Here is a 16031-nt window from a genome sequence, read left to right as displayed (position 1 = left end):
AGCTAAGCCCCTCCTTCCTGGGTAGTAGATCCTGGTGCTGGTAGCCTGGGTGACTAGGGGTGAGGGGTGGCTTGAAAAGAAGTGGTGACCCTACCTTTCCAGAGAGAGCCTGCATCCCGCAATTGGCTGGGTGACAGACCCTGGCCCTGCAATCTCTTTTAAGGAAACCAGCAAAGGCCAATCAGGTTCTCTTGGCCCCTTGCCCTCCCTGCTGCTTTTTTTTTCCCTCTTCTGGTAGGAGGGAGCAGGGGCATGCTGGATTTTCTTGGCAGTCAGTCAGCAGGGACTTTTGGGGACAGGCGGACCTGGCGGATGTGACTGTCCTGGTCAGGAGAGGCGGGAAGCAGAGGGGGCGGTGGTTTGGGGCTGGTGTCAGAGAAGTGGCAACAGACCAGCTGACCTTTTTGGCAATTGATTCTCGGCTGACACTGTCTCCACCTTCTCCTGGAGCTTTCGCTGATCAGAGGCTAGAACTCAACACATTCCTAGCCTTTCTGATGGAGGAACTGGAGCTGGAAGCTAATTGTAAGCAGACTTTTGGAACTCTGGGCTGGAGAAGACCCTTCAAGCAGATTAAGCTGCCACACCAGGCTGATAAGCTTGCCCCTTGCTGCTGCACTTGCTAAACATTTTGGGAAGCTGACAGGTTTGAGTGATGCCGTGTGGGAGGAAGGCAAGATTTCCCCAGTGCTCCCTGGCCTGTCTCTGCTAGGGTTTGTGCTCGGCTCTCTTTTTCTGCAGTTAGCCAAAAGGTTTGTCCGGTGGGCTCTGATGTGGGAATGAGCTCGGGGTACACTCCTCTGAGAGTCTTCCCTTTATCCTTGGAGGTGGGGCTTCTGAGGAGTGGTGGGTGGTGTGTGGGAGGCCAGAGCAGTGACCCGGGATGTGACACACACCCTTGGGGCTGATGAGGAGGACTGGAGGAATGAGAGGGAAGGTGGACGCTGGGATTGTTCCTCTCCAGGCAGCTGTTCTGCCTTTGCTCATGTGACCCTTCATTTAACAAACATTGTCGGAGGACTTGCAGTGGGCAGGCGCTGGAAAGGTGATTCATCACCCTCCTCCCTGGATAAATATCCTCCAGCTGCGGGGGGGGGGGGGGGGAGGTCTCATTCCCTCAAGCTTCTCCTCCCTCGCCTTTGGCCCACAGTTCCCAGAATGCCCCCATTCCACCTGCCCCACCCCTATGAGGATGCTTTGGATGGACAGCTCAGGAAATGGGCCCCTTCCCCGTGGCTATCCTGCTTCTCACCAGCCTGCCCTTTCCTATCTATGTCTAGGCTTCCTGGGGGCTCTTCTTTGTGGCAGGTGGCACATCCTTGTTCTCACTGCCCCACCCTGGCAGCAAAGTGACCTTGGCAAAGGGGGTTTCCCTTCTTTGGACAGAGCTCCCTCCCACTCCGCCTCACGCGGTGCCCATTCTTCCAGGAAAGTCTCTCCATAACGGCTTGATGACTGTGTCTGGCTCGACATCTGGTAGTCCCCAATCCAAAACCTGGTATTTATCACTAGAAGATACTCAGGAAATGATGAATTAAATGGCAAATGATATCCTGGGACCTCTGACTGCCCTTTTATTCCTGGGGTTTTGGCAGAAGGCTGGGTTGTACCACTGCCAGTAGCACAGGTTTTAAAGTCAGGTGGATATCCATGGTGTCCTGTCTCTGCCACGGGCTAGCTGGGTGACCCAGTCAATTAACCTCTCTGGGCTTTTGTTCCCATCTGTAAAAATGGGCATAAACAACCACACAAATTGTGAGGATTAAGAAAAATAACATATGTGAAGTGTTTTAGCCAAGTTTTTGGCAAATAAGGAACACTTAATAAAATTAACGATTTATATTGCTAACCTGAGAGATAGGGTGTGTTGACCCTAGATCTAATAGTCGCTAAGTGAGAAAAGACATAACTTACATTCTTGAGCCCTGGAGAGGATATCATCTGGTTCTCTATCTATGTTAACAGACATAACATATCTGTTATGCAGATAGTGTGCATAACAAGGATTTACAGAGCATCTATCATGTGCCTAGTGCTGTACCAGGCACGGTGGGACAATGAGGGAAGGGCATGAGTACCTGATGTGCCAGTCTCTTTACGTATGATCTGATTTCACGCTCACAGTAACACTTAAAGCAGATATGACATTTTCTGTAATATAATATAATAATGGCAAACCATTACATAGTACTTCCTATGTGCCAGAAATTGTTCTAAAGACATTACATAAAATACCTGGTTTGATTCTTACAACAGTCCAATGAGATAAGTGTTATTTTCGTTTTACGCATGAGGAAACTGAGGCAAAGACCAGGTTAGTAGCCTTGTGAGTAGCAGAAGTAGAATGAGAACTTAGACAGCCTGGCTGTGGCCTCCATGTCCTTAACCATGATGCCGTACGGAGATAACCTCAGGCTTCCTGATCACTGGCAGGCCCTGATTTAGAAGACCACTTGCTCTAACCAATGGGCTAAAAGAGTAAGTGAGACTCAGCAAGGTAGGGGAACTTGCTCCAGGTTGTCCTGCTCCACTGTGGCAGAGCAGCGAGCCTGGCTCACGTGGGTCTGGTTCAAGGTTGCTGGTCTTCCCACTCTTCTGCCCCTCTCTATCATGCTCTGGCAGATGCACAGGGTGAAGAAGACATGGCCTGGGCCTTGGGGATTTGATAGTCTAGCTAGGAGGCATAACTGATGTACGAAGGGCAACAGGGCACAACACAGAGAAGGCTGAGAGGTGTGCTTGGGGCTCAAAGGAAGGGAAGGGCCACGATGCCTAGAGAAATCCAGAGGGCCTCGTGAAGGAGGCAGGAGGTAGCTGGGCTTCAGATATGGGCAGGAATGGCTGGGTGGGGAGGGGAGGAGGTGAGATGGGCATGATAGGGAAGGATGAGGAGAAGGGCTGCGCAGTGGTGCAGAGCCGGGGGAAGCCGCACCTTCGTGCAACAGGTAATCACTCTGTGTCTGGCATCTTCCTTTTAAGAGGCAATGATGAGAAAAGAACAAAGGCTTCTCACAGGTGAAGGATCGGATTTGCATGTGGCTTCCTGGTGGATAGTAATTCTGAGCGTGGGGGCTGATTATGAGAAGCTGGGGAGATAGTATGCATAAGAGACCGGGTTCATAACAGACCCTTGGGAGATGATGGTGATTATTATCATTAGCTTGGGGTTCAGAATTTTCACCGTGGTACTTACACGGGAAAGGAGGCTATTCTCAGGGCTGCTTTTATTATGTAGCAGCTCTCTTCTGCCAGTGACTCCCCGGTCTCCCCAAACCTGCTCTCCATCTCCATCACGTGTGAAAAGACCTAACGTAACCAGCAGATAGCTCTTAGGTGCGGCCCCACCGTCTCCTCCCTAAGCCCTTCACCTTGAATCTCTCCCAGAAACCTACAGCTGGGGCTTGACCCCCGGTGTGGGGAACTGTGCTCTGCTGCAGAACATCCTCCCGAATTCCCTTCCTGGTCCTAGGATGCCTGGGCCTTCCCCCAAGAACGAACATTTATAGCATCTGCTCTGTTAACATGGTGTATAAATTATGACCATGTGCAAAGAATTGTTTTAGAGACGTGCTCTGTGTTGGTTCAGAAACCCTCTGCGGCCGACCTTCAGATAAGGAATGCTCGTGAGCTCTTTGAGGAGAGATTAGCCTATTTTTAAGAAGCAGTTGCAGGAAAAAAAATTATATATCTAGTACTTTGATATTTCCTGGTTGTAGGAGCCTGGTGTTCAACTTGCAACTCGTTTCTTTAAAGGAGTAATTCGAAGTGATTGAAATCCTCCATGGGTGTTTTAGATGTTTAAAAAGAAAGCGCAGGCGAGGCTGCTGGGAAGAGAGCGCAGATCCAAGCTGACAACCTGTTGCAACTTTGCCCCATGGTGTTTTGATTAGAATCCTTGCTCCATCATCAAAGTTGATTATGGATTTGATTAGTGCATTTTTCTGCTATTGTGTTATCCCCTTTCTTCTCTTCCTCAGTTCTTGGAGTGGAATGTGTAGCATGGTTATCTGCCAACATGCAAGAATGTTTATAGTTCACATGTCATTGCTCATTCCATGGGTTCATCTTCTGAAGACACTTTAAGGGTGGACTGGTGGCTTATTTAGGGTATCATTACGTGTGTCTACATGTATATGAATACATCTACTGCTGGATGTGCGTATATACACACAGACACACACACATACAAGTGTATACACATGGAACAGCTTAAAGTAATGAGCACATGTAAGCAGACACACATCAGAGGCCAGGCTGGAGGAATTACAGCCAACTTCCCGCTTTCAGAATAGCTGGATCTGCTTCCCACCTCTCACACTCTCTTCCTCTGTGACCAAGATTGAAGCACCCAGTCTTGGTGTCCCATTTTATTTACTTGTAAGACATAAGAGATGTAACTTTGAGAGAGGTGTTTTAATTAGGCCTTCGTGAAGCTTCTGAAGCCAGTCTGAAAAAGCCAAACCACCCAGGGAGATTTTGGCTTAAGGTCAGAGATCTTATTTCTTGGAACCAGCCTCAGTAGCCGGAAGGGAGCATTTGTGGAGCATGTGCTATGTGCCAGGTAGTCTGAGGTGCTCTTTATGTGTGTGTGTATGTATGTGTGTATGTGTAATTTAATTCGAGACACAAGAAACTAGGTAAAATGTAAGATGATCTTTTGGAAGCAGTTTTACACGGCTCATTGAGAGACAGAACTGGCTTCGAATCTAGGCTTTGGGCAGGTGACTTAAGATCTCTAAGTGTCAGTGTCTTCATCAACGAAGCAGAGATGGTGATGCGTATAGGTTGGCTGTGAGGATTTGGTGAGATAACACAGGTGGGTTGCTGAGCACAGTGCCTGGCACGTAATAAGCAAGGAATAGTGGTCTTCCCTATTTTTTATTACCCAAGGTCTGAGCCAAGTTTGGAAACCAGATCTGCCTCATTCCAAGCTCACATTCTTTCCACCCTACCTCTCTGCCTCCCAGGTGCACAGTTGTTACATGGAAGGACAGACGGTTTGCACTGCGAAAGCAGAGAGGAGAGCAGGGCTTTGCTTATATGAACGGGGAGCAAGAGTAAATTAAGAACAATATCCCCTCAATGAGTCATATCCAGACTTGTGAAATGAAACCTCCACATTTTGGTCCCAGGCATGCCGTCTCTGCAGCACTAACCGAGTCAGGGATCTGCTGCAAACCAAGCTTATGGGAAGCCTCCTTTGTACACGCAGTCTGAGCCAGCACTGCAGAGGTGGCTGAGTGGAGCTGCCAGTCTGATGGCTCTGCTCAGGACCAAGAATGGAACGGTCCCATTGATCGAGCTTCTGAATGGCTCTTCATTGTTCTGAGGGCAGAAGGAAAGCCCTCTTTCCTCGAGGCTGGCATCGTTGTGGTGGGAGCTGGACCTTGTGATCAGTTTTGGTCATTAAGGTGCCCCAAGCCATGGCCAGCTGCCCAATGGTGTTTTACTAATGGCCACGGGGCCGATTTCAATGGTGACTCTGTCTCTTGGTCACATTGTTGAAGGAGGTGGACAGTGCGTTCCTAGAATGTCTTGGGCAGAACGGGCCATGTGATTTGGGGAACAAAACGGGGTCAGGCTTTTGTGCTTGAGTCCACACAAGACAATGGTGAGTGACACAAAAGTTTTCACAGGAACCCCAAGTCGCCCACACACAACCCAAAGAATGACTCATGACTTGGTGTTCCCTTTCCCAAGGAAAACAGGCCCTCCCTTGTGTTTTACAAACAATGGCCGCACAGCCTCAGAATATTTTGTCTCTCTTTTCAAGTGAAACCGTAATACCTTCAGTGAATTTGGGGCTGCTCCAACACCTGCCCCTCCCCCTCGCCTGGTAGGAGAGAAGATAGGGTAGAAATGGGGGCATGGTCAAGATAATTATGAGCCTACCTCCCAGGGTTCTTTCAGGGCCTTTGAACAAAATCAGTTACTCATGGCAGTGTGACACAATAAAAATAATTATAACGATGTTTGCTGACACTGATTGCACATAGCCTCTGTAGCAGCAAAATGCATAGCACCAGACATGCATCGTTCCATTTAATCCCGCCAACATCCCGTGAGGTGGATGCTGCTTCCTGAAGAGAAATGGAAATGACAGCTCTGGGAGTCAACAACTTTGCTTCTAGTTCTGTCTCTTTTGACACTTTGTGGCATGACCTTCCACAAGTCACATTGTCTTTCGAGCTTCACTTCATCTGTCAAAGGGAGAGAATAACACTTGCTCTACCTTTTTTGAAGAGTTATTGTGGAGCTTAATAGAGGCAATTGTTATGAATGAGACACTGGTTTAAGCATTTTACATCCTAAATACTTTTTAATGAAACCAAGGCAGAGAGAGGTTAAGCTACTTTTCCAAGTAGCCCAGCTGGTGAGTGGCAGACCCAGAATTTGAACCCCAGAGTCAAGGTTCTTAAATAGCAAGTGTGAAAGCACTTTGAAAAAAATATCTGAAAAGGTGTGGTTAATACTGAATCAAAGTAAATTGCTTTAAAGTTTCCTTTGGCTTGGTACATATGTCATTTGGTTACTCCCCTCTGCCCCAGAGTTTGGAAATATTGGAAAGAGCCCTTCAATATTAAATAAATATTAGTTGCTTCATAAGACCAAGTACCCCTCTCTGGGACGTGTAAAATTCCAAGTGCCCTGAGGACTCAAGGTCCACTAAGTGCCATCACCGAGTGTAACAGGCGGGGCTGGGTCTGGACAGAGGAAATGGAGAATTTGATCAGAATCATTTGTTGGCGTGAGGAAGCAATCAGATAAATTCAGACTACGGATCATTCTTTAAGACAACAGGTCTGGGATCTTCAAAACTGACAATGTCATGAAAGACAAAAAATTTAAAAAGGCAGACGGAGGACTGTTCTAGAAAAGGAGACCGAAGAGCTATGACAACCAAATCTGATGAGAGGCCCTCGCCTGGATCCTGGATGAGCAAAACTGTAAATGCTGGAAAGGTCGTTCTGGAGGCAACTGGAGATATTTGAATGCAGATGGTATATTAGATATTATGAGTCTATCGATGTTAATGGTATTAGAGTTATGTAAGAAAATGTCCTTTTCCTTGGAGATACATGCTGAAATATTTAGGGGTGAAGTATGCTGATGTTAGCATCTGACTCACATGATTCAGGGAAAAGAAGAAAACAAATGTCATAAAATGTTAACAACTGGTGAATCTAGGTGAGGATACATGTGCAATTCTTCCCACTTTTCTGTGTTTGAACATTGTCCTAATAAGATTTTGGGAAACAAAACCAAGCCCTGGCTGAAGGATACAGTTAGCAGTCGCCTTGACGTCTGTGGTGTGCCCAGGAGAATGTGAATGAAATAGGAGTGTGTGTGTGTGCGCTCACATACTGTAAATTGCCTGGCTGAGTTTGTTTCACTAGGTTTAGGATCTGGACTCCTTATCTCCTTTCAGATGTAGTGTGAGAATCTTGTTTAACTCTTATTCTTTCTTAAGACTGGTTGCCGACGTTTTATGGAAATCATAAGATCCGGTTTGATTTGATAATCTCTTGTAAAAATCTAAGATATTTCCAAGGTTGAAAATATAAAAGAAATTTTTAAAATGAAGACATTTTCTAAAAATATTAAAACTCTTGGTTGGGTCCTACTTGAGAAGGCAAGGAATATGAGTGGAGGAAAGCTCCTTTCTCTGCTTCAACCCTCTTTCTCTCCCCACTACTCAGGCCTCCTTTGCCTGGCTAAAGCTTCCCCGCCCTTTACCCATTCAAGTTCAGACTTGCATCACCTCCTCCAAGAAGCCTTCCGCCACCACCATGTCTGGGTGCAATGTCTCTCCTGTGTGCTCCATAACCTGCTCTGGAGGCCCCACAACTTGGACTGTGATAGCTTATTGAGCCAGAGCATGGCTTCCGTGAGGTAAGGGATGTGTCTCTTGATCTCTGATGGTGCAGGGTCAACGCATAGTAGGTTCTTCGTTAACATTTACAGAAGAGAAAAAGGAAGGGAGAGGGAAGATAAAAGAAAGAATTGAAAAACAGGGGTCAGTGGAGATTGAGCACCAGCTGTGTTCAGGAAGCTGGGGCTAAGCCATGTGGATCCTGCGGCACTCCCTCTTGGCCTGTGACCTGGGAAGATCACGTGATGGAGGGTGGCCAAGTGCAGGAGGCACAGAGTGGGCAGCCTGAACGCTGGCTGAGGTCAGGGTCAAAGCTCTCCAACCCCAGGTCTTAGGGAATGTTTACGATGTCCAAACTGGCTGCTCCAGTGGAAGAAGACCTGTCAGGATGTGATAATGGCGGCTCAGTAGACTGGAAGGGTTGAGGGGAGAGAACACCATGGGCTTTCGAGGGCTTTGGCAGATTCCCCACCAGCAGCAGCGGCGGCGGCGGCACTAGCTTTGGAAGGGGAACGTGGGAAGGGTTCTGAAGGGTGTTAATTGGTTAAGAACAGGGCAGGGTTGAGAGTCCTAGAATGGGACAAGCCTTCCAGGAATATTGATTACAGCAACCATTTCTATGCCGTTTCTATCCAACATCTCATTTAATCCTCACCTTAACTTTCTGAGCCGATGTTGTTGATCCTCTTTTACCCATAAGGAGAACATGGAGGAGTCAGGGAGGAGACTGGCCAGTGGCAGGACTCGAACCTGGGTGTTTCTGGTTCCCAAATCTGTGCTCTTAACCATTGCCTTCTGCAGTAATTGGAGGCGGCCTGTGTCCCATCCTGAGATGCTGCTTAGACCACCAAACCTTCAGACCCCTTCTTCTTGGAGCCTGCTCCCCGTTTCCCTGGCCGTGGTCTCCTCCCTGTCCTTTTTGTGGGGCCTCCTGTATCCGTCCCAGCCCATCGCCGGAAGCTCCACTTGGGTAGAATGAGGAGCCCATTGCTTTTGCCCCCATCCTGCTGTAATCTGGGCATGATCTTCTCCCACTGCTGTGGCTGCTGTCCCCAGGTCACCCTGTGGTGCCTGGCCTGGCGGGGCCCATGTGCCTAACAGCTGGCAGGACCTCTTTCCCGTCCTCCTGCCACAGGCTGCTCGGCTGCGGCTCAGCTGCGGCTCTGCAGACAGCCCTCATTTCATGCTGATTTGCTTTGATTCTTTTCAGACCTGGGAGTGACGCATGTTTACGTCAAGATGCGTGGGCCACAAGTGTCCCAGAGCTGTCAGACCTTCCGGTGTGCAGACTTTGGCTGTTAACTGTCTCTGGATCGTTGAAGGCAAGCCCTGGAGCGAAAGCACCATTCGGGTGACAAAACCAGATTTAGAATAACCAGGCTCACTTGGGATGTCTGCTGAGCGATCTGTGCCTCTAAGGACTCGAGACTCGAGCCAGTGTAGACTGTGTGGGCCATCGAGTCCGACAGCTCCATAATCCAGGTGGGGAGACCATGACACAGAGCGGGTGCAACTTGCCCATGGTCACCCAGCTCCGAGGACAGAGCAAAAACTGGAACCCAGGCCCCCCGACTCCTGGCCCAGTGTTCTTTCCGCCTCACTCATGGTGATCAGATGTGGCACTCTGAAGGGCCTCATGGTTTAAAAGATTGGAACCAGCCCTAAGCTCCCTTCTTTTCCCCTCCTTCTAGCAAGTAGTTACGATAAGTATTCTTAATTCCTTCATTTAGAAAGCTTTTGCATTTGGCTCAATGAATCAGAAAACCAGGACCTCTTTGTGGGTGGTACAATTGTGGCAAGAGACCACCATTGAACACTTCCCGTGGGCCAGCCACTTTACACAGATCATCTCATTTAAGCCTCACAACGATGTGATAAGACTGGTGGCATCTCATCCATTTCATGTGAGGCTCCGAGGCGGTCAGTAATTTGACCAACACCACGTGGAGTCGGTACTGGAACTCTCTCACTTCACGTCTGTGCTCTATCTACCAGCCTCTTAGACTCCCCGAGTTACAAGTCAGAGAGACGCGCGTCAAGATCCTACCTCTCCATTTATTTTCCAGGTGTCTAACTTCCCCAGTGCTGGGGGGGCCAGGGATACGGGAGGCACTCCATAAATAGTGGTTGAATTGCAGCTTGGACAAGTCGTTCCCACCAAGCCTCCGTTTCCCCAGGGACAGTGTAGCAGTTCAGTGGGTCATGTGGATTAAAGCAATTAGTGAGTGTAGAATGCCTGGTGTGGGCTGGTTCCCATCACTCTGTTTCCTGAGCCCTTACTCTGTGCTGGGCGCTCTTTTTTTTTTTTTTTTTTTTAACCTTTTATTAAGATTATGATAGTTGACAACCTGTGAAATTTCAGTTGTACATTATTGCTAGTCATGTTGTAGGTGCACCACTTCCCCCTTTGTGCCCTCCCCCCACCCCCCTTTCACCTGGTAACCACCAATCAGTTCTCTTTGTCTATATGTTTAACTTCCACCTATGAGTAGAGTCATACAGAGTTCGTCTTTCTCTGTCTGGCTTATTTCACTTAACATAATACCCTCAAGGTCCATCCATGTTGTTGTAACTGGGACGATTTTATCCTTTTTTATGGCTGAGTAGTATTCCATTGTGCATATATACCACATCTTCTTTACCCAAGTTGATGGGCACTTAGGTTGCTTCCACATCTTGGCTATTGTAAATGATGCTGCGATGAACATAGGGGTGCGTGGGACTTTTGGAATTGCTGACTTCAAGCTCTTTGGATAGATACCCAGTAGTGGGATGGCTGGGTCATATAGTATTTCTGTTTTTAGTTTTTTGAGAAATCTCCATACTGTTTTCCATAGTGGCTGCACCAGGTTGCATTCCCACCAACACTGTATGAGGGTTCCTTTTTCTCCACAACCTCTCCAACATTCGTCACTTTTTGTTTTGGTTATTTTTGCCATTCTAACAAGTATAAGGTGATGTCTTAGTGTAGTTTTGATTTGCATTTCCCTGATGATTAGTGGTGAGGAGCATCTTTTCATGTGTCTATTGGCCATCCGAATATCTTCTTTGGAGAAATGTCTGTTCATGTCCCCTGCCCATTTTTTGATCGGGTTGTTTGATTTTTTGTTGTTGAGCTGTGTGAGTTCTTTATATATTATGGAGATTAACACTTTGTCGGATATATAACTTGTAAATATTTTTTCCCAACTAGTGGGTTGTTTTTTTGTTTCAATCCTGTTTGCCCTTGCCTTGAAGAAGCTCTTTAGTCTGATGAAGTCCCATTTGTTTACTCTTTCTATTGTTTCCCTCGTCTGAGGAGATATGGTGTCTGAAAAGATCCTTTTCATACTGATGTCAAAGAGTGTACTCCCTATATTTTCTTCTAGAAGACTTATTGTTTCAGGTCTAATCTTTAGGTCTTTGATCCATTTTGAGTTTATTTTTGTGAATGGTGAAAAAGAATGGTCAATTTTCATTCTTTTACATGTGGCTGTCCAGTTTTCCCTGTGCTGGGCACTCTTTTAAGCATTTGCTATGGATTTTCCCACTTAATCCTCACAAAAGCAGTAACCTCTGAGGAGGGCACTTTGGTTATCATCTCCATTTGACAGGTGAAACAAGGCACGGAAGGCATAAGCAGTTGCCCAAGGTCACCTCCTGTAGCCCAAGGTCACCGCCTGGAAGTGGAGGAGCCAGGCTGGAAACTCAGCCGGCAGAGCCTGCCTCCTGACCCACCGGTGGTCCTCACTCGGTGCCCATTCTAACTCCACCCAAATCTAGTTGAGGGTGGGAGGAGGGGCAGTTACACCCGAGGACACAGAGAAAACGACTTGTTTCAGCTTCTCCAGAGTGAGAGATAGTCCAGCCCCACTGAGACTTGCCGTCTCCAGCAGCCTGGGGCTCTGGTCTTTAAAGGGGGCCGCCTCTCTAGTGGGAAAAGGCTGGCTGCTTAGTCCTGGGCAGCACTCCCACGCTGGAGATGGTCACCAAGAATCTGTGAAGCTCAACTGCCTGGGGGCCTGTGTGCCTTTCCCCTCTAATCCTTGCTTCTCTCTCAGTTGGAATCATTCTTTCTCTGGGTCGCAGAGTAGAAACCAAGACAAATTTGACTTCGTCTCTAGAAATGTTTACCTGGCTAAAAATATGCTGGCTTTGTTATATTTTTAGCCACATTTAGATTTGAAGTATATGAATTGCCCACACCCATGTATTAGGCATGAACTGTTGGTACATTTTGTAACAGGAAGCTGCTGGTTTTCCATTCCAAAGAACTGGAATTCGGTCAGAAATTTGTCATTTGCAAATGCCAACTCTTGCCACATTCCCTTGCTGTTTTTAAGAGCGTCTCGTCACCTGGATTCAGATGGAGCACGCCGTGGGTGCGGCCAGGCTGGCCAGGCTGCCTTGGAGTCTCCAGGCCTAGTGCCTCCCGAGCGACCTCAGCCTGGCTCTCCCCGGGCCCACGCCATCTGCAGGGTGTTGCCTTTGGATTCGGGTATGGGCAGACAGGGCGCTTATTTTAGAACTGGAAGGAGAGGAGATGTATCAATAAAAAAGAGCAGGGAAGGAAAAATCCATTCAGTGGTTTTAAAATATCTCTCCCTTAACAGGACGGATTATTTTTGTTTCTTAAAAACAACTGGTAATTTGCTCCTCGAAACAGAGTTGGAAAGAGAGATGTCTGTGATTGTAAAAAAAGGGGGACTGTAAATGTAGGTTTCACCACCCTGGCCCATTCACACAGGACAGGTCATTTCCCCCAACCTCCAAAGGCTTTCCTGCTCCTGACTGGCAGATCTGACCTTAGATCTCTATCACAAAGACCCTGTTTTCTTACCCTTTATTTTATAGATGAGGAAGCCGAGCCTCAGGACCTTTGCACTTCCTGTTCCTTCTGCCTGGAATGTCTTCCTCACATATTGACACGGCTCACTCTCTTACCTGCAGTCTCTGCTCAGGTGTCCCTTCTTTATCAAAGACACCTATTCTGACCACCCTATATAAAATAGCAATTCATCCTTAATATCTCCTTACCTTTATTTATTTTTCTCCAGAATCAGAGCTGTCTTCTCCTGACATGTTATATGCAGTTTATTACGTCTTCTGTTAGACTTTCAGCTCCAGGAGACCAGTGGCTTTACCAGTCTTGTTCACAGCTGTACCGCTGGCACTTGGGACAGTGTCCAGCATGTAGTAGGTGCTTACTCAGTATCTAGTGAGTAAACGACAGGAATTGTGCAAGGGTTTAGGCAGAACTGGGCCCAGCACCCAGGCCCGACTCCTGGTCCAGGGCTCTTAGCTACACTGTTTCTCCAGATCCTAAGAAGTCTACAGTGTGTCCTTTAAGAGGCTAATGGGTCAAAGTGTCGTCCCATTGCCAGTTTTGCTTCTTTGGTGGGGCTCTTAGTGCAAAGGGTGGGTGAGTGTCTTAGCGCAGAGGCCAGTGTCTTAACGCAAAGATGCGCTGGGAAAAGGTAACATTTTTGCTGGGGTTGTGGAATTCTTGCTCTCTGAGCAGACTCTTAGTTTGTGTGACTTTAGGGCTGGCTCTGAGATGCCCACAGTGGTCTGTGAGGTGAGAATTGGGCTTGCCAACAGTCGCTGGTTCCATTTTGTCTCCAGTCTCTCTTTTCCTCCCTCCCTCCTTTTCCGTCCTCTTCCTCTTCCTTTCTTTCTCCTGGTAGCTTTTTGTGCTTTAAGCCCTTGTGGATAAAAGAATGGTCCGCGGATCATCAGAAATGGCATCACATCGAAACTCATTAGAAGTGCAGAACCTGGGGCCTGGCCCCCACCTTCTGCATCAGGGTTTGCAGTTTAACAAGACACCCAGGTAATTCATAGGCCAATTAAAACTTGAGAAGCAGAGGAGCGTCTACGCCATCACCCCCTCAGAAGCGGTGCTTAAGAGAAACCCCCTTCCTGCGAAGTGCTCAGTCGCCACCTCTGTCTGGAGGCCTCCGCCCCCTGCCTCTGAGATGCCTAGGCTGTGACTGGGATGATGGGATGGACAGGGCACCCCTAGAAGAGAGTGTCATAAAAGAGACTTCTAGCCTCTGTGGCCACTCTGTTTCTTGCATCTTTCTGTCTTTATTCCCCTGTGCACTGGGGCTTGTAACTGATGTTTGGTCAGCATGAGGGGGAGGCTGCCATCCATGTGGTCACTGCAGAAGGAAGGGGGATCTAGTCCTTAACCTGGGAGCTCAGGATCAGAGGACCTCAGCTCTCCACTCTGCTGGGCGTGCTCCAGGCTGGTCCAGAGGGCATCTTGCAGGAGCTGGAGGCAGTTCCATGCCAGCCCTTGATTTCACAGATGGCTGGGAAATCCTCTCTAGCCCCTTCAGCAAAGGCAGGACAGCCATTCCCACAGTCCAAACAGAGCCCCACTCCCATGGTCCTTTGCCGTCTGGAAGTCTCCTTCCAATTCTCCTTGAATTGCAATTGGAAATTGCATTGCATGATTCCAGCACGTGGTTGTGAAGGAAGGAGCATGTATCCCGGAGCACAAAGGGGAGGGGCTGGCTAGAGCAGCGGTGCTGGGCTCCCCATCCCGCCTAGCGAAGCCGCCTCAATGGACAGGTGCTGTGCAAATGTACTCCGTCTGCCTGCTGAGGCAGTGCTTTCAATCCCGCTGCGGTTGTGTATTGATTTGGGGAAAGCCCATTGATAAGAGCAGAGCAGATTAATTGAGCCCCTGAATCAGGCTGTTTGTGAAATTATTGTCTAAGGCTGCTGTTGGAGCTTTTTCGCCTTGTTCTGTGTAAGTCAGGGCTATTTAAAAGCTGCTCACGTGGTCACTGCTGCCATAGAAACCGCCTGTCCTGTGCACACCCCTGTCTCGGTTAGGCGTGGGCCACCGCAGGTGGAGGAAGAGGACTTGGTGGCCTCACTTGGGAGTCTGCAGGAGGAAGGCAGATGGTGGGGGGAGTCAGGGGAGCTCTCTGCCCCCTCCTTTGGCTCCCCTGGACTTGGCTCATTTAACTCCATCCAAGTCACCTGGAGGAAGGACCTCCTCAGCCACCCCAAGTCCAGACCTGGCCCTGAGTGGGGACACGGAAGCTGCCTTGTGACGGAAAGTTGATCAGTCTGATACTACAAGGTTGTTGGTGTGTGTGCATGGACGTGTGTGTGCGCATGGATGTGCATGCGCATGTGTGTCCAGATGCTCCTTGAGAGGCTGTGCAAATCCGTTTGACTGCTGGCAGCACCATACCATGTGAAGCGGTGTGGGAGGCTGAGGGAGCACTGTTCCTGGGGTTGAGAAGCCTGCGTCATCTTTCTAGATCCTACTTTAACAGGCTGCATGACCTGGGCACATGTCCATGCTTCCTTGCCAGGAGCCTATGGAGCTGTCAGAACAGTGCACGTGCCCAGACGTCTCCCTCACAGATGCAGGCCTGGGGCGAGGCTTCAGCGTCTGCGTCCTCAGGGCTCTGAGGGGACGACTGCTCTGGGGGAGATCTCCTGGATCGGAGACCAGCCCCCTCCGAGAAGTCAGGCTGGTGGGTGAGAGCAAGGGTCACAGCCACGAGACCAGGGCTTGCATTCTGGCCCTGAGGCCTTCCAGGAGCAGCCAAACTTGCCCTGCTTCCTCATCAGCTCCAGGGGCGTGACAGTGACGCCCCACAGGGCTGCTCTGAGCATTAAATGCCAAAAAGTGTCAGAAGCATGTGGCAAGTGCCTGGCACATGATGAGTTCCCCACAAATGTTAGGTCTTGGGCATGTGTGTGTGTTCTCTGCTGTACCCTAATACGGGGATGGAAGCCTCTCAAGTAAGTCCAAGGCAGAATGCAATCAAGATGTGAGATGGCAGTGCTCAATTATATTAGGGTAATTTGGCGATAAGGAAACCGATTAATTCATTCTTTCAGACAGTTATTCACAGGAAAGGGAGTGTGCAAAGAAAGGTCCTATGGGGGCAGAGAGAGACGCCCAGCATGCATTTCTTCCTCCACAACAGTGGGTCTTAAACTTCAGTGTGTGTCAGAATTACCTGAGGGGGCTTGTTAAATATGCAGAATCTTGGGCCCCAGCCTCCCAGACTTTGATTTTGCAGATCTGGGTCAGGCCCAAGAATGTGTATTTTTGACAAGTAGGACCAAGCGAATGTGCAGAAGTTGGTCTGCCGCCCTTACTCTGACAAAGCCTGGGCTAGAGTGAAGGATCAAATTGGAGGAT

The 16031-nt window shown here is 48.6% G+C and overlaps 1 protein-coding gene across 5 annotated transcripts in view; it reads left to right on the top strand.

Moving 5' to 3' along the window:
• NAV2 (neuron navigator 2) overlaps nt 1–16031 on the top strand; it is a 390162-nt gene that overhangs the window by 1381 nt on the left and 372750 nt on the right. The gene's annotated exons all lie outside the window — the stretch shown is intronic.

Source organism: Equus quagga, chromosome 14 (genome assembly GCF_021613505.1).
Source record: "Equus quagga isolate Etosha38 chromosome 14, UCLA_HA_Equagga_1.0, whole genome shotgun sequence".
Lineage (NCBI taxonomy): Eukaryota > Metazoa > Chordata > Mammalia > Perissodactyla > Equidae > Equus > Equus quagga.
This window is presented reverse-complemented; position numbering and strand designations above follow the sequence as displayed.